The sequence below is a fragment of the Kogia breviceps genome, chromosome 1, assembly GCF_026419965.1.
Source record: "Kogia breviceps isolate mKogBre1 chromosome 1, mKogBre1 haplotype 1, whole genome shotgun sequence".
Lineage (NCBI taxonomy): Eukaryota > Metazoa > Chordata > Mammalia > Artiodactyla > Physeteridae > Kogia > Kogia breviceps.
In genome coordinates, this window is record NC_081310.1 from 124,525,930 (window position 1) to 124,547,156 (window position 21,227).

A 21,227-nucleotide genomic window follows, 5' to 3' on the forward strand; every position below is an offset into this window, starting at 1 on the left:
CTCTAGAAATACAAGCTGGCATATGTTGTTTGAAGGTATTGGCGCCCTGCCATGGTGTGGACGGCAGTCAGCAAGCCACAGCCCTACACACACATGCTGAATCTGAGCATCCTCCAGCCTGCCTGGAAAGCGACATTCAGCATCACGGTGGAGAACCACTTCAGGGATTGACACCTTGAAGTAAGATTACGCTTAAAAACAAGGTGAAAAATGGCTTTTTATTTTTTTCACATATTCTAAATCTTCCACGCGTATAAATAAAAATAAGGGAGATTTATGAAATGGCAACACAAATCTTCACGCTAATCAACAGTTTAGGAAAAAATCAGCCAGGAGCCCTGAACATGCCCATGGCAAGTGTACTGCTTCAGCCTGCAAGAGACAAAGTACACTAGTGCATATCAGTTAGTCTAATTTATTCAGAGTCATTGCCATATCACAACCTTGTGTTTGATTTTCTTATAAACTAATAATTTCTTGCATGAACTAATACTGCTACAGCCACTAGTACCTCCACCTTGTAGAAGTTTTTTATTGTTGTGTATGCAACTAAATTGAAATATCTTTCACTTGAAATATTGACTTTAATATCTCATTTGAAAAATTCATGAAGCCTTTGATGTTAAATCCATACTCAATTTAGCCAAATGCCATTAGAATATGCAATACGCCTGAATACAGAAAGCATTATTGTCTGTTTCTGCAGAAGAATTACATTTTATGACTGTAACGTCAGGATCTTTTTTGGATTTGTTCATGAGTAAAAGAAAGGGAAAGGCAGCACATTAGATGCAAAATGAAAAGTGGTATTGATTAGGCTCTCATTTACCCACTCTCTGCCTCATTCCCTAAATGCATGGAAATAAGGGTTGTGCCACTGCAACTAACAATGCTCTATAATGAATGGAACAATCTTTAGAAAATTAGTGTGAGCATGTATGATAGTGCACAGATGTTGCTCTGAGTAACTGTCATACATTTCTTTTGCATCTCCATTTACATACGTCTCTTTATTTCCTAATAGTATCATAATAGAAACATGACAATAGTTAATGATTTCATAAAACATGTAATGTAAAGGCTGTCAGAAAGGTAGAACGTTAATTGAAACCTATAGCTATACTGCATTAGAATTACCTTTCCTAAATGACTCATGTTAAAAATATTCCTCTTAAAGAGAGAAAGACAAAGACAGGTATTTAAAACAAAACAAAAAAAAGCCTCAAGATTTCAACAAATTAAAAATTGTTGCCCCAGTAAAACGCTGACTGACAAATACTGCAAAATCCACCATGTGTTAATAGAACATTTTTTTTTTTTTTTGCCTTTAGTAATTTATGGGCACTTTCCCCCACATCTATCGATCACATTTTTAAAAGTAAACTGCATTAACATTTTAGACTATAATGGCTGCAGAAAATGTTTGGTTTTTATCACTACTGAAACATCATCGTGGCGCGTGCTTCCGTTAGCCACTGCGGGAGGCAGGATACTTCTTTTTGCGTGAAAAGACAGCTAGCACGTTCATGTTTACACAGGTATTCCACGATGCCCCGCAGGAACAGTGCTGGGGACAGGGCATGACTGTTTTTTAAGACTAGAAAGAACACATTTATGAAACTGAAAAAAGAGTGGAGGAGAAGGAGATGGGGAAAGGAGAAGCCCTTATGCAATGGGTTAACTGACTTGCTAGAAGACATCCTCTGGAGAAGAGTCAGTGACACAGTCCTGGAGCTCCAAGGAGTTCAGCCCCTGTGGCTGCCTGCTCTGTAGCACCATCTGCTGGTCAGCCTGTGGTGTCTGTCAGTCCTGGTGACGAAGTGTCCGGTTCCTCTCGAGACAAAGGTCACTGCCTGACTTCAGTTTTAACATACAGCATGTGAGTTGCAATCTGTGCCAAATAAGGAGGGACAGGAACCAAAGTCAAGTCACGGAACTGGATGGGCCACATAGAATATATATGAAACTGGCTATTCACGTCTTTTTTAAAGAAGGAAAGAAAACAAAGCCTTGTTTTTATGGAGTGAGAAGTGTAAGAATCCCAGGGGTTTTTAGAACAAGACTAAGCCATCTGTGCAAGAAAATTTATTCTCACCTGATCCTTCAACATCTTGCATATCTTCCATTCTATTAAATTAAGGCATTACTGAAACATGCTTAAAATTGAGCACCATTCATCACAGAGATTGAGTTAGAATATCTACATAATATTTACACATCTCAACAGGAAAAGTAATTTTTCTTTTCAGTAGTTATCATTTTTGAAAACCCGGGTTGACTTGTAAGCCACCGTCTGTCTGATCCCTTACTAAGCGTTTCCTCAGCTGATGCATTTCACTGATTTGATCTCACTGATAGGGTAATAAAATCGTTGGTCACTCAGACACACAGAGGCTGGGAGCCATGTGTTGAATCACCTGCTGTTAATTTAGAGCGAGGTATACAGATGGGACTCGGGGACCCAAATGTGTTAATCTGAGAAATCCCTCGGCAATATCCCATGGATTACAATATTGCTGAAAATATTCGGTATATTACTGCAAGTTAAATACTTCTAGAATTAATTATTAAAAGTGTATTTACCAGGGTTTAGCAACTATTTAATATGTGTTGCTTCCCAATGGGAGATTAGCCTATGTAAGGGCTGTGGAATCCTGGGGACTTTGGAATTTATTTAACAAATGATAAGCACCTGATTAAAAATAAATTAAATGCTAGTTAAAGTATTTAGGGAGCTCATTTCAAGTGTTTCATTAGTAAGAAGTTTCCCCATCCCATCTTTATTGTTTTAGAATTACTAACTTTATATACTGCTGTAGGAGACAAGATGGCCGCCAGAGAGGAACTGAATGACCATATTTCTTAATTAATTTTTTTCTCTTGTGAGAGTTATTTTTTTAAAGAAGATTTCTATGATTTTTTTCCCCATGAAAATAGGTCTCTTAATACTATAGAAATTTGGAAGAAAGTATTTGGTAACAATTTCACCAGTTACAGGTTGTTGTTCTAGAATTTGCCTATCCTTCTATTTTCTTCTCGGAATACATATGTAAGTGTCCCTGACTCTGTTTTCCAAGTTTTATTCTGGAGATAGAATTTCTATAGTTAATGGGAGAAAAAAAATCATTTTCTCTTGTACAGTCCTTCACAGAAAAAAATGTAAATCATAATTTATGACAAAGTGGTTTGAATTCATCATTCAGATGTATTGAGTACTTATTATTATTTGCGAGCCATTGTACTAGGCCCATTCGTATACTTTTTTCTGAGGTCAATTTTCAAGACATTGTCACGCTTACAAATTTATATGTATGATATACACAATGCCGGGCTGCTTAAGTTTGAATCAGAAAAGTGCAAGAGCTCAGACCAACACAAATCTTACCTTAAACAGAGCTTTTGGAAAAAAACAGGATTATTTTGAAGCCAATCCAGAAAAGCAGTGGAAGTTTTACATCAAAACAGACCTAAAGACATGCTTATAGACGAAACTGTATATTTTGTTTTAGTACTTAAATTATGTTTCATGTGTTTGAAATCAATTTCTTTGCATCTAATCTGTTTTTGTTTTTTTAAAAGTGGAAGTTCCTTGAGACTAGGGTCTCATCTTTATATAAATAAAAGACATCCTGACTCTCAGTATGTTATGCTTGGTACTAACAAGTCAAAAGTACTGAACTGGGGGCGTGGTGTAGAGGGCAGAATCTGGTGGAGAGAAATGCTGTTTTTGATAATGACGCACCTCCTCCTTGTTATCCATGAATAACATTCCAGTAGAGAAGGTCTCAGAGCTGAAGAGCAGATGTATTTCTTTAGATATCTGGAAGTACTAGATCACAAACTAAAGATAGCTATGCAGGGGCACATCTTATAAAAATGTGGCAGATATACCAGATTTAATTCAGATAGGGCCTTCCTGCTGTTGACCAAGTATAGGCCAATCAGGAAATAGTGATTCTAAATAGGACTCAGACTTGGATTTTTGGTAACAGAAATCTCTCTAGAGCCACAGCCTAGATGGATGAAGTGCCGGTAAATAGGAGAATCTGATCACAATACAGAGTCAAAGATTTACTGGTGTGGGTTGTGGCTGAGAGCTGAAAGTCAATGATAATAATTGATTCAGTTTATCTTAAAGATCAGGGATAATCAACCTAAAAGATAAAAGGAGTTGCCTTCTTCATTTATCAACCATGTCTTGAGACCAGAGGACACACCTGCTTAAGGTTCCTGCATTAGGCAACTCCAAAGAAAAATGTAGCATTTCCACAAATCCAGAAGACAAATGTATGTAAAATGAACTTTCCACAGTTAATATGGGTAGATATACCACCACGAAAAGAGTGAACAAAGTCAGGTGAAAATAGATTGCATCTTGGCTGTGCTTATTGGCCACAGCCAGTGGTCAGGCAGCAGACGTGGTCTTATGTTACTAGCAAAGGCTTTGAAACCTCTCCTGGATTACTTCCCAGCCTCACAGCTCCCTGAGTGATGAGGATAACAACTAGCCAAGAGACTGATGATGCTGCTGAAATTACCTCTTTGGCCTCACAAAGAGCCATCCTCAATCCGTGGAGAACAGCCAGCCTGTCTGCAGAGATAGCAACTTAGGGGTTGAATGCATCCCATTGTACGTCGGGGTTGCATTATTCCATGGGAGACCTTTCAGCAGGAAGGATATATGATGATATTTTATGCTACCAGGTAGTACTGGTGAACGCTGGGCAGTTTTGTCTTGAGGGGAAAGTCTTAGAAGTTGCCTTGCATGCTACAGAAGTTCTTGGTTTATGACAGCTAAAGACACTAATACCGGGTACTTGTTTGTGGTCACTATATTTGTGTGTATATAATTATCATAATGTTCAGGGCTAGAATTGTGGAAAAACCAACATGCTGAATATATATATATATATATATATATATATATATATATATATATATATATATAATTTAGCTCACAGTGAAATTATTCCTACATTAGTGTCAAATAAAAACACTTTTTGGTGCATCAGCACCAGAGCCAATCCATTCCTAATCCCTGAAGTTAAAAATAATACAACTGGCTGCTTTCTGAAGCAGAAGATGTTTGTCATAAAACATTGGGGAATGTGGAATTGGGTTCAAAGAATATGGCTTTCCTCTGTCGGATACTCATATCTTGCGGGACTCTATATATACTTTGCTTGTTGCTTCAGAAGGGCCAGATGAAAAGTGCTACTCAGTGAATACGGTCCAAAGTTGAGTAGATTATTAGTAGGCGAGTCATTGAGAAAGCATAAAATAATAACTGATGATAGCTAACATTTGTTGAGTACTTCATACATGCGAGGCATGGTAGTAAATTCTTGCATACATAACTTTATTTCTTCCAACCATCTTTGAAATAGATACTATTATTTGTGCATGTTTTTCACATGAATAAACCAATGCTTAGAGTGGTTAAGGAAATTGCCTAACCTAGTAAGTGACAGAGCTGGTTTTGACTTTGGCTTATCTGACTTCAGGGCTCAGTCTCTTTCCCTTGAGTGTTTAGGTAATGAAAAGGTTAGTGTCATAGGGAATTGAAGGCATTAGGGTTAAAAAAAAAAAAAGTATTATAAACTATACTTAAGACTCTCAACATGTGTGATGAGTTGAGACAATCACCCATCGCCCAGCTTAGATGGCAGAGCTTAGCTCCTAGTAGAGGGTACCTAGACTCCATGGTGACACTGCTCTTCCTCTCCTCTAAGTGATAACTATGATAATGAATTTGGTTGGTGCATTTCTATATACTTTTGCTACATACATATCTATCCTTAAACAATGTACCTTGTGGTTTTGCATTGCCTTTAATTAAGTTCTGATACCAATGTTTCTTTGAAAGTTGGAAAGAGTGAACCTAAAGAGAGGAGGGAAACCCTAGAGCTCATCGCCTGTGGGAGTTTGTCGTTCAGTGGTAAACCTGTTTTACAGATTTTCAGTATTTTCTCAGGACTGTATTAAAGGTCTGAGCGATTTTGCCCGTGTATTTTCAGGGAAAATATTTCTGAACCACAAGCACACAAAACAGATCTTGAAATAGTTGCCCTCTCCTGTAACTGGGGGCAGGATAGAATTTGCTCCCTTGTCCACACCATGTGATTTTCAGAACGGCTATTTTTCTTTGATTCTGCATTTTCTGGCACTTAGAAAATGTACCCCAAGAAGTTAAAATCATCATCCTTGCTTGGTGCTCTGTGGCAGCTGCCTGCCTGGTGGCTTCTGGTAGTTCCGTGAAACGTGTGGGCAGAGGAACAGAAGGGCCGAGGAAGGAAATAGAGTGACTGGAATAGCTTTGCCGGCAGTGTTTGTAGCTGAAGGTGGAGCATCTCCAGAGGACACTGTTAGGAATATTTTAAAATCACAGGTGTGCTTCTGTTCCCTGCAATTTAAAGATACATTGCAAATGCAATTTGTATAACTGTTTCGCAGTGGGGTTACATGGCTTCCTTATTTCTAAGATGGGGTTCTTGGCACTCCCTAGGCAAAGAAAAGATGAGCTATGTCTACTTCTTTCAGGAATGAATGAATTTTAAAGCAACTCTGTTTTTCCAGAATCTGGGGTAGAGCCTGTAGGAGCTACACAAAAATCTTTTGAAAAAAATGAATAACTAGGGGCTTCCCTGGTGGTGCAGTGGTTGGGAGTCCGCCTGACAATTCACGGGACACGGGTTCGTGCCCCGGTCTGGGAAGATCCCACATGCCGCGGAGCGGCTGGGCCCGTGAGCCATGGCCGCTGAGCCTGCGCGTCCAGAGCCTGTGCTCCACAACGGAAGATGCCACAACGATGAGAGGCCCGCGTACCGCAAAAAAAAAAAAAAAAAAAAAAAGGATAACTAGAAACGTTGAGTTTTTCCGCTTGAGGCTAACCACTAACTCCGTTGTATACAAACCTTTATTTATATCTGTTAACCCCACCACACTTATCTAGTTCAGGTTTGAGGTGGGACGAGTGCTGAAGATTGCTTCACACATAGGTGGATTCTGAGCACACTTTTAGTGGTAAAAGGAAAGACCTTCTTGTGCCCACATCTTTCATTTATTTACTAAAATTTGACATTCTACCTGAGAAGTTTTATTGAAAGGGATAGAAAAAGGAAATAAAAGTGAACCTCCTAAAAGTAGTTGTCCAAAGTTCTAAAATTATATATCACATCAAAAAACTTTTTTGAGTACTTACCCCCAAATATGCATATTTATTGATTTATAAGTTACATGTGCAAACATTTTAACCGAAGGAGAAAAAGTGTAATAAAATATTTTATTTAGTAATGATACAAAGCCCTTTACTTTCACAAAATTATTATTATTATGACTATGATTAGTTATAATTCAAAATTTTTATCATCTTGGTTTAATACTTTGTGATATCATTTGGTTTGGTTCTAAGTTCAGCTTACTTTAAAATTTTGTTTCAATGTCTGTTATAGCTAAAAGGAATACTTCATTTAAGTATGTAGCTAAAATAAAAAAAGGCATTGTGACTGAATTTACCAATTTGTGACACCCAGTTTTTAGTTTCCTAAAACTAAAACCACTATACTGGCATTTGTGTTGCTCCTTGGCAAGTAAATGTCCTTCTTTCTTGATGCTGATTAGTTGTATTTGCAAACTAATTAGAAGGTATACATTTTAATATTTTTAACAAATGGATTTAAATTCCTCTGAGAGTTTTGACCTGGAGGATTTTTAAACAGGTTACAATATTCTATTTTTAAGTTGTTAAGAAGTATGAAGATATGAGATTTTTAACAGGTGACAGACATATTTTCAGTAGTAAAATCGTATTGAAATGGAAATGATTCTACATACCAATTTTTAAATATTCTTTCCATAGCCTAAGTTTTAGTTTTTTGCTTTTGTTTTTAATACAGTGTTTCTTATTCTGCTTAAAACGTCCCGTTCAACATTAAAGGCCAGATCAAGTATGTTTTCTTTCCAAAAAAAGTCAACAAAGTCATACTTTTTGTAAAAGAAAAATGAAAACATAAGTGTCTCAAGATTTTCTAGTTCTTGGTCATGAGATAATTAGTTAACTTCTGTGTGTGGTACAAGATATTTTTATGGACCCTTTCTATCTCATTGTAGGGAATTATAAATATTTTACTATATTTTAAAGGTTTTGTGTTTGTCATGGCTGTTGTTAATCCTACAGTAAGACTCTGACACTTTTAGCTTCAACTTTTTGCTGGAACAGCTTGTGACCAATGCCAATGAAAAGATTTTTTGCATAAATTTTAAAATCTTCTCATCCATTTTGTGAGGCTTAGTTTAGTTACAACTTGATAACATAACACACACAGCTACTTAAGTTAAGCAAACTGTACAACCTCACAATACAAGGGAGGCATTCTGAGGCCCCCTGTTGATCCTTCTACACTTGACTTCCTGTCCTTTCCTCAGGGTACCTTGTGTAACTTATATGGTCTGTGACCACTTGAAAGGCAGATTGAATGGGGGTACTGGAGTCAATCTAATATGGGTGTTAGATATTAGTAAACTTTGAAATTTTTTACATGAAAAATACATATGAATAGAAAAATTATTTTCCTTCCCTACCCCAGTATATCACTATACACCCCAGATTAGAAACTGCCTTTATAGCACTGATCCTGTTACAAAGCAAATATCCTTGAGTCGTGGAAGTTCTTGAAGACATTATGTCACTCACTATAAATTAATTCGACTTTTTTGAAAGCAGGTTTTGATAGACTGAGAACATGAGTGAAGTAAATAGACTTGACCCTTGGAGGTGGTGAGTGGTTATTGGAAGTCAAGGAGAGACTGAGAAGATAATGTTCAAAACTAGGAAGCCGGGAGAATGAAACACAAATTCTAGGATTTTGCAATAGTCAGTTCTTTCTACTTTTGTGAGAATTCAGAACCGTCGGGCAGGACAAAGCAAGCACTGCAGCTGTCCTATTAATGTTCCAGTTCAGAGAGTATCTCTGTACTGGGCCCACCAGAAGGAAAGGTGTTGGGCCAAGGCTTAGCCAATCCTCAACATTGAGCCTGGACATGGCCCCCAGACATGGCAAAGGTGTTTCGTCAAAGCGTAGGTGATTTGATCCCAAACGATGGTATCTTCCCATAGATGGTTGGTTGCCCTCCCTTGAATTATGAATATGGTCTGGCATTCATTCTGAGGTCTAAAATTTAAGTGTTCAAACAGCTTTTCTGGGCTATGCCATTTTCCAATGGGAAAGTTTGAGGTAGCTGTCCAGTTTAACTGTGTTACAGTAAGGTCCCACACCGGGGTAGTGGCAAAACCAGTATTTTCAAAGACTCCATAAGTCCTCCCAGGAAAGCTACCAGAGTTGGTAACTTTCTTTTAATTTTTCTGTTTTAAGGCTGGCAGCAGAAGTAGAGGATTTCACTTTGTCCACTGTATTATTTTAATTTCTGGGATGGTGGTGCCATCACCTCACCTCTTTCTTCCATTTCTTCTTGGTTTCCTTCACCTATTCCCTGAAACACTACCACCAGACACAGGAAGGCACGACCATTTGTATTCAACATCACAGATGATCACCATCAAATAACGTAATTAGATCGTGGTTCCTTTATACTTGACGTTGAGAAGAGTAAGATGGGCATTTTATAATATGACATTTTAGAGCATATGCGTCTTTTAACATCTACCTGTTCTCTGGAGAAAACACATTTTCCCTTGATGAGTAAAAATACATCTATTTTCTGTAAATCCTGAATGCCACATCAGCTTATGCTACACTCCAGGAGATGAAAAAACCATCAATGTAACACATGTAAGATAAAGTCTATACTCTGTGCTAAGTCTGATGCCGATGGATGAAAACTTATTAAAAGAATGCATTCACTGTGCTTGGAGAGTTTGCTGTTAACAGTTTTCCATATCTCATTTTTCTAATGTGAGACTTATTTCAGAGAATTCAGATTAGATGATGAAAGCCTGGGTAAAAAGTCTACCAAAAAAAAAAATCCCCCAACCGTGTATACTTTTCAGATTGATATAACTCATAGGTGAAAGTGGGTGGTGGAGAGGAACTGAAAACAGTGCATTATCATGTCATCCTCCTCTACAGAATCCAAATAAGCAAGTCTTATTACAGTGGCCCTCTATCAGTTAAAAGGAGCTTATGAGGGCTTCCCTGGTGGCACAGTGGTTGAGAATCCGCCTGCCGATGCAGGGGACATGGGTTTGTGCCCCGGTCTGGGAAGATCCCACATGCCGCCGAGCGGCTGAGCCTGCGCGTCCGGAGCCTGTGCTCCGCAACGGAAGAGGCCATAACAGTGAGAGGCCCACATACCACAAAAAAAAAAAAAAAAAAAAAAAAGGAGCTCATGAAACATAGAAATGAATTCTATACAATACTGTTATCTGGGGGATGATCAATCTCAGTGAAAATTCTGGATTTTGGAAATTTAAGTGCAGTAAATATATACCTAATGCTTTCAAATATAATAACACTGTACTTATGGAGAACCCAGGTGTCTAGCAAATTTAGTCATCAAGACTAGACTCTAAAATTCGAAACATAAGAAAGCTCTTACTAAGAGTACAGAAAAAACCTTCCAGAAAGTTCATGTAATGTACTTCATAGGAGAGCACTGCATTACTCACAGAACCTCATTTGGACCATTGTGTATAAAATAAGGCACTTTATTATACATACCAGGGACATATTGATAGCAGATAATGAACAGCAATGAGAAGAGGGAGAAGAACTATTAAAGGCCAATATAAGTATGATAATTTGACATGACAATAAAGGAGAAAGTGGTCCCCTAAAGCATAATAGAATTATTTTCATGATGGTGACTTTGAGTAAATAAGAATGTGTTAAATTATGTTCAGTGCATTCTGTCTGATAAGGCAGATAATTATGCAATATATTTTTCTAAGTTTTTTCAAAAAGGATTAAATGATAGTAATTTGCACTCATTGAGCATTTACTATGGAACAAAAACTGATCTAAAGACTTTTTATGCATCATCTCATTAAATCTTCAGAACAACATTATGAAGAGTTACCGTTATTACCCCCATTTTACAGATGAAAAACTGAGGCAAAAAGACCTTAACTTTCCCAAGGTGGAGGCAGAAGTAGACTCAGTCTCAGCCCCCACTTAAGCACTGTGCCACACCTCCCTAATTGAAATAAATAAGTATTGCTGCTTAAAGTTAAAATCTCAGTTGTCTAGAAATGTTACTTGTGTGAATTCCTGACAATGCATATAAATGAGATATTTATGCATATATTTTAAAAGCCTTAATTACAACTAGGCTGCAGTTATGTTGCCTAGTAAAGTCATTCCCAGACTTTCTTTAGTGATAGATAAGAATGTTTTTACAATTAAAGTTTTGAGTGTTTTCTGTAGGTTGAGGTTTACATACAGCATGAAGATAGCTTCAAGGTTGACACCTTGCTGTCAAGATACTTAGGAGAATGCTGAATCTACCCTGGAACTTGAGGTTTACAAAATCATTAAGCCTTGTTTATGTTATTCCTTTGCTTCACAAAAATATTTTTTTTACAGACAGTACAGAGGTAAACTTGAGCTTTGCTCCTGTCGGAATTATCTAATTTCTAATTCAGGGAGCCTGATTTAATGAGATTTTCCTGAATAGTTTGGATAAGGCTTGGATGACTGACTTTAAGTGATATGTTGGGGTTTTTTTGTTTGTTTGTCTGTTTGTTTTTTTACTAATCATTTGTTGCTTTCATAATTGATCAGTCCAGCATTTCTTGTAGAGCTGGGTAATTAGGCATTTGTTATAGACACAATGGGACCATGAGATGAGAGATGAGAAAGAAGAGTCCAAAGGGACTCACAAGCTGCTGAGGGTCCTCACCCCTCTGCAGGCTGCAAAGGGGCAGGGGATTTGTGGCAACCAGAGTTGGAGGTCTACCCGTGACAATAGTCATCACCAGGTGAGGGTTCCTGCTTACTACTTCTGCTAAATGTTGGAGTTTGTTCACACATTAGTGTCTGAAATTTGGTGAAGTTAGTGCTAATATCAGCTGCCAGAGCAATTGCATTTCTCCACAATCTCTTTTTACGTACACAAGACTATTGAAAATCACTAAAAATTAGGGAGGAGACAGCCATCTGTCATCATTGGTCATCATATTATTTCAAGATGATGAAGGGGACCACAGAGTAGAAGATCCTGGATGTCTATAACAGTTTATCAGAATTGGTTAAATTCAATTAATTACTTTGATAGTTATGATAGAACAAGCAAGCAAAATGATGATGTTGGCTACCAAGTAGTTTATTTAACCTTATTTCACCTCAATTCTGCATTAGTCATGTTCCTGACTTTTAATAAATATATTTCTAGAAAGTGAATATGCTCTGGGTTTTCCAAGTCTCTGCACATCCATGGAATACACCAGATTTAAAAGACAATGCCTTTAGGGACACCCTGGTTTGTCAGCTTGGAGAATTTACTGTGAACAGACAAAAGACAGCCCAGCACAAACTGCAACTCAGCCCTCACACATATAAACACGTGCTCCCATAACCCATTTCTTTTAATGAGTAATGAATTACCTCCCCTGTTTTCCTGAACTTCAGCTTTTTTTCCAAAAGGCTATGCAGAAAAGTGCATTGTTGTGGAACACCCAGGTAAGATGAGACAGTCAGTTCAACCCATGTTATTAAAGAAATTGGTTCACCTTTTTGATTCTGTGTCATTGTAGTTTCAGCCATTCATTTGTTCAATAAGCAGTTTGGTATGTTCTGGGAAATAATGAATATTGATCATAAAATCGATCACTTATTAAGAAACAGACTAAGGGAAATTGTTTATCCAATCAATTGTAATTTTTGATTTGTTATTTATATTTTCCAATTTCGTCCACCCCTCCCCGAGTCTCTCCTGTACTCAGGAGCACCAAGGGAAAGGCATATAGACACTGGCTGAAACTTCTGAAAGAGCACAAAACCCCATACATTCATTATAGATCGTGCCGACTGACATAGCCCATAATAAAAGAGAATGGGATTGAGAATTGCAGACACACTGCCTCTTGCACCTGTGGCTATTGGGCTGAAACTTTATGTAGTAATAGGATTTGCTAAAAAGCGTATGTGCTTACTGTTCATGATGTGTAAGCTAGCCGTGTCGAGCTTTAGAAGATAAAACACTTGCACCCAGTTAAAATGTCTGTAGGAGCTCACAAAGATTTTGAGTAAGCCTGGGAAGAGAAGTTGATTACTTCGGATACATATGCTATTTGTTTTACTTGAAGTGTTCCTATTTTTTAAATGTTTTGGGTACAATAGAAATGAATTCACCACTCTGAGAATTTTCTGAAGCTGTAACAATGAAAATGTGCCCAGTTGGGGCAGGTTTGAAATAACTAAGTGATACAATGTAAAGATGGATCTTCCGGGGATGTAGGGTGGGGGGTGGGGGGAAATACATGTCCTTCAAGATCCTGGGAAAAGGGACCACGGTCCTCTTGTGCAAAATATTGATGAGTACTTTGATGAACCCTCTGAGGAAAGACTGAGTGAGTCCTGCTATGAAACAGCAGACCTGATCACCATTCTAGATGTCCTTGTGAAAATGAGGGGTGAATCAGGTGCAACCTCAGAGCACATATGTTTCTAGTTTCATTTTTCACTTCTGTGGACAACTAGGGCTTGAAACCAATGTATAAACTAATCTCATTCCTAGCAGAAGCGATTCCAGCTTTTTGCCCTTTTCTCACAGTGCATCTAAGGTGGAGAAAATGTAACTGCATCCCTAAGTGGCTAATTAACTTTCCCTGGGATTTGTGTGCACCAGGTGAATATATTGCTGATGGTCATACTTCATCTGAAATGTGATTTTGAATATCCCTCTGGCCGCAGACACCGATGAAAATTGCCTCTCTCTCTCTCTCTTTTTTTCCATACTGTTTTCCAACTTCCTTGAGGAAGATCAGAGCCCTTCATTCACAGCTTGTGGTAGCGGGCCTAATTACAACTGAAGTTGCAAGTTTAGACGGTTAGTAGATATCTTAATGGCTCCAAAAGCAGGGAGTCCTTTGTTAAAGAACTAAAAGGATTGTCAATTTGATGTTATTAGTTGGACATCCCACTTGCGTTTATCTTTAGACTTGACTACTCTTTCGTTTTTCACCTGCTTTTACCTGTTACCTTTGCACCTTTCCTCTGCAAACTAGTCTTCAGTTTAGTTAGTTCATACGCCTCCTTGCGGTAAACCTGTTTTCAGTACAGGATCAAGAACTACTCATATGTGATGTGGTAACAGTCTTATGAGCATTGTGTCCCACTGCGTCCTTGTGACCGTCTCTTCAAAGTGATTCCTTTTAATGCTTACCACCTTAGTCTTTGGATATTGCTGTTTTGTTTCTAAAAAGTGGACCTTATTTTCACTGCTTTCACTTTTTTTTAATTAAAAAAAATTTTTTTAAACTTTTTATTTTATATTGGAGTATAGTTGATTAACGATGTGATAATTTCAGGTGTACAGAAAAGTGATTCAGTTGTACATATACATGTATCTATTATTTTTTGAATTCTTTTCCCATTTAGGTTGTTACATAATATTGAGCAGAGTTCCCTGTGCTACACAGTAGGTCCTTGGTTGGTTATCCATTCTAAACATGTGCACATATCAGTCCCCATGCTTTCACTTCTTAATCATCATTTTTTAACCATCTACACTCTGGTTTTTGACCCTGACCCTGTTTTTAGAAAGAAGCAATGATCATTTTATTCCCAAATCTTTTAACCCCTTTTTAATCTCTAAGTTACATGACTTACCTGCAGCATGTGATATTCTTGGGCCACACCACCCTCTTTTGCTCCTCTGACATTTATTGAGTGCCTGTATTGTTCTAGGCACTGATCTGGGCACTTGAAATGTATCCATGAACATAGCAACTAAAAATTTCTGTCTTTGTATTCTAAAGGGAGAATGCAGGCAATAAGTAATTGATATACTAAACAAGAACCATATTATCAATTGTGAGACATACAAGGCTAGGACTAGATGAAGTAAGTGAGATGCCTCAACATTTAAGGTGGTACTCACTCTGAGGATTGGCTCTTGTACTACCTTACATCTTTAAATTTTGTGCCCTGGATGTCTCACTTGAACTGAAATGGGGACAGCCAGTGCAAAGGCCCAAATGCAGGGGTGTGCTTGTTAGGTTCTAGGAGGAACAGTGATAGAGTGGAGAGGGTGAGCTGGGGCAAGTAGTGGGAGATGAGATTGGAGAGGCAATGCATGGAGAGATCAGGTGGGCACTCGTAGTTGTCGGTCATTATAAGGTCTTTGGCTTTAAAAGACTAGAAGCAAGTGAAGGGTTATTGGGCAGAGGACTGATGTGATCTGCCTGCCAGTTAAAAAGTCCCACTGGGATTGCGGTGCTGGATTGAGAACATTGTGGGGACAAGGGTAGAAACAGGGATGATTGCCTCAATCTTAGGCAAGAGGAGATGAAGTCTTGGATGAGACTGGTGGAAATGACAAGGGTGAAAAGTGGTCAGACTGTGAACAGATTTGGAAGGTTGGGTCAACCTGATTTCCTGATGGACTGGATACAGGTGTGAGAGAAAGAGAGGAGCTGAAAATCGTTTCTATGTTTCTGGCCTGTACAACTGAGCAATGTGCAACCCTCCTCCTCTGGCTTCCAGGAGAGCATTTTCTGGTTTCCTCTTCTATATTTCTGACTTTGTTGTCTTTTTCACACGATCTTTTTTTGCTTCTGCCTCATTATCATAGCTCTTACCTCTGCTGTTTCCTCAGGCTTCTCTCTCTTCCTGTGCTCTCGCCCTCATTCCCTATCATGACCTCAACTCTATCTTGAATGCACCCCAAATTCCCATCTCCAGTGCTAACCTCTCTCTTGGGCTCTGATGTTGTATTTCCAGCTCTTTATTTTCAGATTGTTATTAAAGGCACAGTCACCCTCCCAGTCATCCAGGCTTGAAACTCTTTGTCCTTTTTGAGCTAGTACCTATGTAACTATATAAAGAAAATTTTCTTCACTAGGATTTCTCTTGGGGAGAGGCCAATTGATGCCTGTTTGCAGAAAGTGCTTAGAAAAGATATTAAGATGGATGGTGAGTACCTTGCAGGGCTCTGTGAGTAACAGAATATGGTGTTTGAGCTCCTCTCTGAGTGGGGAGCTGAGCCCCAAGACCTGATAAGCATGGCCTTGGGGGATTGAGCTATGCAAAATCTGTAGTAGTAGCCAGTAGGGACTGTGTTGCTTTGCAGAAGAAATTTGCTGATAAATTTTAAATTCTTAGGGGAGAAATCCAGAAATGGGAGATAAATGCTAACAAGGCTAGATACTATGTTGGAGAGTGAAGAGAGAGAGAAGGCAAAGTAAAATTTCATATACATCTTGTGGCAGGTGGGTGAGAAAGGATTGGGAGAAGGTAAATATCTGGTTAGGGATTTTTTTCTAATTTTTTTTTTTTTTTCCACGGTATGCAGGCCTTTCACTATTGTGGCCTCTCCCGTTGCAGAGCACAGGCTCCGGACGTGCAGGCTTAGCGGCCATGGCTCATGGGCCCAGCCGCTCCGTGGCACGTGGGATCTTCCCGGACCGGGGCACGAACCCGCATCCCCTGCATCGGCAGGTGGACTCTCAACCGCTGCGCCACCAGGGAAGCCCTGGTTAGGGATTTTTGAAGGCAGTGACTACCTTGATGTACAAACGTAAGGAAATCTCCACCTGTTTTGTTCATAAAATCTTCAGTGACAACTCCAAACACACTAATGGTTTGATTTGTTTGTTTTTTGAGATTGAAATCTTTGGAAAAGTTCAACAGACGCTGAGTCCTGAGCTTGGGTTGCGGAGGCTCTAAAAATAAAACATCCCTTGGGGGTGAAATGACTGGAAACAAGGGAACAGCTGACTCCTGCCTTACCCCACTCCTCTCATTCCCACAGTTTAAGACTGTTACCTTTCCTCAGTAATGTCCCATGAGCCATTTTCTCTCCGTGGCCAGCAAATTTATTTTCTCTCATCTGGAGATATGTGGTGAGGTCCTATTAACTGGCCTCCTTGCGCCTTGCCTTTTTCTTAACCAGCACAATCTTCATAGGACTTCAGATTCATTGTCTTAAAACACACTTCTAATCGTATTAGAGAGAGAAAGGATGGAGTTTCATCAGCAGTAAATTGCTCTAGCCTGAGTGGATTTTGTTTGGCCTCAGCCAGATAGCACATTTTCCCCTTTAATTTGAATGCCTTTATGTATATCTCTTGTTTGCTATAGTTTCCACCACTCCCTGTTGTTTGACACCCAGCCTGCCTCACTTCCTTACATTGTTTGTATGCCTCTGAAGTCATTTGAGTTTACACTCTTACAAGTTAAGACCACAGGTGTGGAAGTGAGACAGATGTGACCTTGAATCCAGCTCACCTACTTGCTCTGTGATCTTGGACAAGCTCTGGGAGTAACCTGAGCCTTAGTTTTATTCTAAGTAAAAGAAGAATAAAAATAACTATTTAGTTATGAGGTTGTAATGATTGTATAAAATTATATTAGCATAGGATAAGCCCTTAAAATGATAGTAATTAATTTTTATTTCTCTATACTGAAGGCTTCACAATTGCTTATTATCTTCTAAGAAACCAAACTTATACCAGACCTAGCCTCTGGACCCTAATGCTTTGACCCTGATGTATCTTTTCTAGCCTTATCTCTCTATATACTTCCATGCTCAGTGTATCCACCAACCTGTTTGATGTCCTTCAAATAGGCCCTATTTATGTCGGTTTGTGTGGCCTTGCTTATGCCTTCCCCATCCATTTATATGCCCTCTTACCATAGCTTTTCCTGTCATAATCGTCCTCACTTTCCAAGACCCTGTCGAAATAGTCCTTCACAAAAACTTTCCTCTTCCTTACAGGTGGAAATCATCCCTACCCTTGGCCAAGACTTGATGGCCATTTCAAGGCATAGATCACACCTGCCTTGCACCTTGAGAATTTAGTTTCTTGTTTCCTTGATTATCAGCTCTTTGAAGCATGGACCATGTTTATACCATGCTTGTACATGGTGGTGCCTGGCAGTCTACATTTACCTCTCTCATTCCCCAAAAGGTCCTGAATGCCTAATCTGTGTGGGCCTCTAACACCATACCTGACACTCAGCACGCATATATTGAATGAAGTAGTAAACAGGTGAAGAAGTGTGTTAGTAAATGGATGGTCAGCCAGTGAAATTCGTGATGTCCTTACTCTTGATTCCTTTTGGCAGTGGAGTCAGATCAGTGTCTAAAAATCAAAGGTATCCTAGCTCTCAGGAGCAACAAAGGGAGTTCGTTGGAAATGTAGGTTCTTTTAACCCATTTTGGTCTCTAATAATTAATATCAAGTTATTATGATTTTTGCTCTCAGCTGCCATTCTTAGCTTACCTCTCTTATAAGTACCCAAAGAATAAAACTCTTATGAGTCAGATTGTTGCCTTTTTTTTTTTTTTTTTTTTTTTTTTTTTTTGCGGTATGCGTGTCTCTCACCGCTGCGGCCTCCCCCGCTGCGGAGCACAGGCTCTGGACGCACAGGCCCAGCGGCCATGGCCCACGGGCCCAGCCGCTCCAAGGTATGCGGGATGTGGGATCCGCCCGGACCAGGGCACGAACCCACGTCCCCTGCATCGGCAGGAGAGCCCCCAACCACTGCGCCACCAGGGAAGCCCGATTATTGCCTTTTATTACCTTTGTCCTTTCTCCTTTTCTTTCACCCTGTCTTAGCATTGGTCAGTTTCTCTCCATTCCCTGCTATTGAAGAGAATTTTATTTCCTTAAATATTAGGGAAACTATAACTCTCTTAAGATTATGCATTTGTGTATAACATACAGCATGTGTAGGGAGCCATATACATACCTCTCTAAAGGTTATGTATATGAATTTGCTTTAAGCAAATATACTGCATTTCCCTTGCTCATCTCTTTAAATTTCAGGTTCTTAATATATGCTCCAGCAGTGTTGAGCTGTGTTATTTAAGAGTTTCCAGGAAATAAAGAGACACATCGCAGTTTCCTTGGCTATTGCACAGATGCATGGAAATAAGGAGAACAGGTACTCACTCTAGTGATTGAGCAGTCAGCTTCTGGACACCTGAACCATCATGTGGGACACTCTTCCAGCAGGCTGGTAGCAACTCCAGAGGTACACCCTTCTTGTGTGGCAGATTCCTTTTGACCTTGCTCCTCCCTCTGTTTCCACTTCCCTTTTCCCTGCTGCATTCACTGGTGGCTTTTCTCTCTGTTCCTTCTCTCTATCTCATGGCTTCTGTTTAATTGTTGCTTCTACTACCATATGGCTCTTCCTAATTTGTGGCTTCAGTTCTGCCCATGTGTCTTTCAGAGTGTGTGGCACACAGTTCTTTATAGATCTCTCTACACGACGCCTTCAAATTCCCCAAAGTAAAGACCTGATTGGCTAGTTTAGTATTCAATATATAAAGACACTCTTGGTTAGAATTTTGCACTAAGTCGCTGTATGGACTTCCCGTACGTCAGTTCCACAAGTGGCTGACTTTGGAACAGGTACTAATTCCTGGTACATACATTTAAAATAAAGATTTTAGGAATAGAGATCTGAAACTGCAGGGTAACCCATGTACAACGAATTAGATGTGACTATTCAGGAGAAGATTTTGTGTCTAATAGGTTCTCTGGGTAGACAATTATTTACCAATTTTTATTTAATTTAGAAAATATTTTCAATTATTTATTTATAAATTATGTCTATACAGGACAAGGTAAATGGGAGATTTTAGTTCTCCTATGAAGTTGCTCACTATAGGTAACAATATCTGATGATATATAGGACATCAAAGAATCATAATGCTGAAAGGGGTCATAGAAATCATCTTATTCAGTAGTTCTCAAACTTATTGATCTCGGGGTTACTTTACAATCTTAAAAATCACTGAGAACCCCAAAGAGCTTTGGTTTATGTGATTCATAACTCTCACTAGTATTGTATTAGATATTGAAAGATAAAATTTCAAGTATTTATTAATTCATTTAAAAATAATATTAATGAGTATGTTGTGAATAAATAAAATAACATATTTCTATGAGAAGCACTATATTTTTATTAATGAGAAGAGTGACATTGTTTTACTTTGTTTGGTAAATATTTTTAAGGTCTGGTTTAATGGAAGATACCTAGATTTTCATATCTGCTTCTGCATTTACTCTTATTGTGATATTACATGTCTTAAAAGATAAACTGAGGCACATTAAAATTTTCAAGAGTGTTTTTGAGCATGCATGGATTCAAACTGGTCAGTGCCAAACAAGGTGGTTAGGAGCAGTCCACCAACAGGAGCTAGGGGCATGGTTTTTATAGAGAAGATGAGAGCAAAGCAAAGAAATTATTTGATTGCCTATAGCTTAAGGTTGCCTTATTTGGAAAAGCTAAGTTGGCTGTTTGTGATTGGTGTTCTTAAGTTTTACTTTCTTGGATTTGGGTGCATTGGCTCTGGCTTAGATTTTGGTTGGCTTATGTAGACTACCAAGGCATTAGAGCTACCTCCGTCTAAAGGCCTTCTCATGTAGCCTCTGGAAAACTCCAGTGGATGCTTGTGAGCCAATGAGAGTAAAATGGGCAAATGACCTTTTAGTATTGTTATGAAATGACCTTTAGTATTATTACTATTATTATTATTATTATTAAATGACCTTTTAGTATTATTATTGATCTTACAAACAACCTGAAAGGAATTCAGAGACTTCCAGTGTCCTTGGACCACATTGAAAACAATTAAAGAATCTCATTTTATAGAGGAGGAAACAAAGGCTCAGAGAAGTGAAGTGACTTGCCCATGGGCACACAGTAAGTTGATGGCAGAAGTGGGCTTAGAACTCAGCTACCCTGTTTCTTCACTGTATCTAGATTCAATTACCAAAGGAACAACTCTGCCCACATTGTGACTTGAGGAGTTGACAAAATTCGAGGTCTGCACTTGTTTCCTACTGTGGAAACTTGGCTTCAGGTAGTTCACTAAGCTCTGGGGGATGGAGTGGTGGTATTACACAGTTGCCAGAAGGTACGCAAGGATGGGAACACTCGATCCAGGAGACATCATCCTTTCATTAGCCTGTGTGTGCTGGAGTTTCACTCTAAAGCCTTATGTACTGAAGGTTTATTATAGAAAAATAAACAAACAAATCAGAACATAAGAGGACACGATTGGTTCACACCAGTCACTTCAGCATTTCCCAGGTT

The 21,227-nt window shown here is 38.8% G+C and overlaps 2 long non-coding RNA genes across 3 annotated transcripts in view; one reads left to right on the plus strand and one right to left on the minus strand.

The window, feature by feature from the left end:
- Window positions 1-21,227, plus strand: part of LOC136794686 (uncharacterized) — a 230,674-nt gene that overhangs the window by 10,480 nt on the left and 198,967 nt on the right. The window lies entirely within an intron of this gene.
- On the minus strand, window positions 200-19,368 carry LOC136794675 (uncharacterized). Its single transcript, XR_010841762.1, has 2 exons — window positions 19,076-19,368; window positions 200-1,891 (listed from the first exon to the last, which is right to left on the minus strand). It is a non-coding gene; the product is annotated as an uncharacterized lncRNA (long non-coding RNA).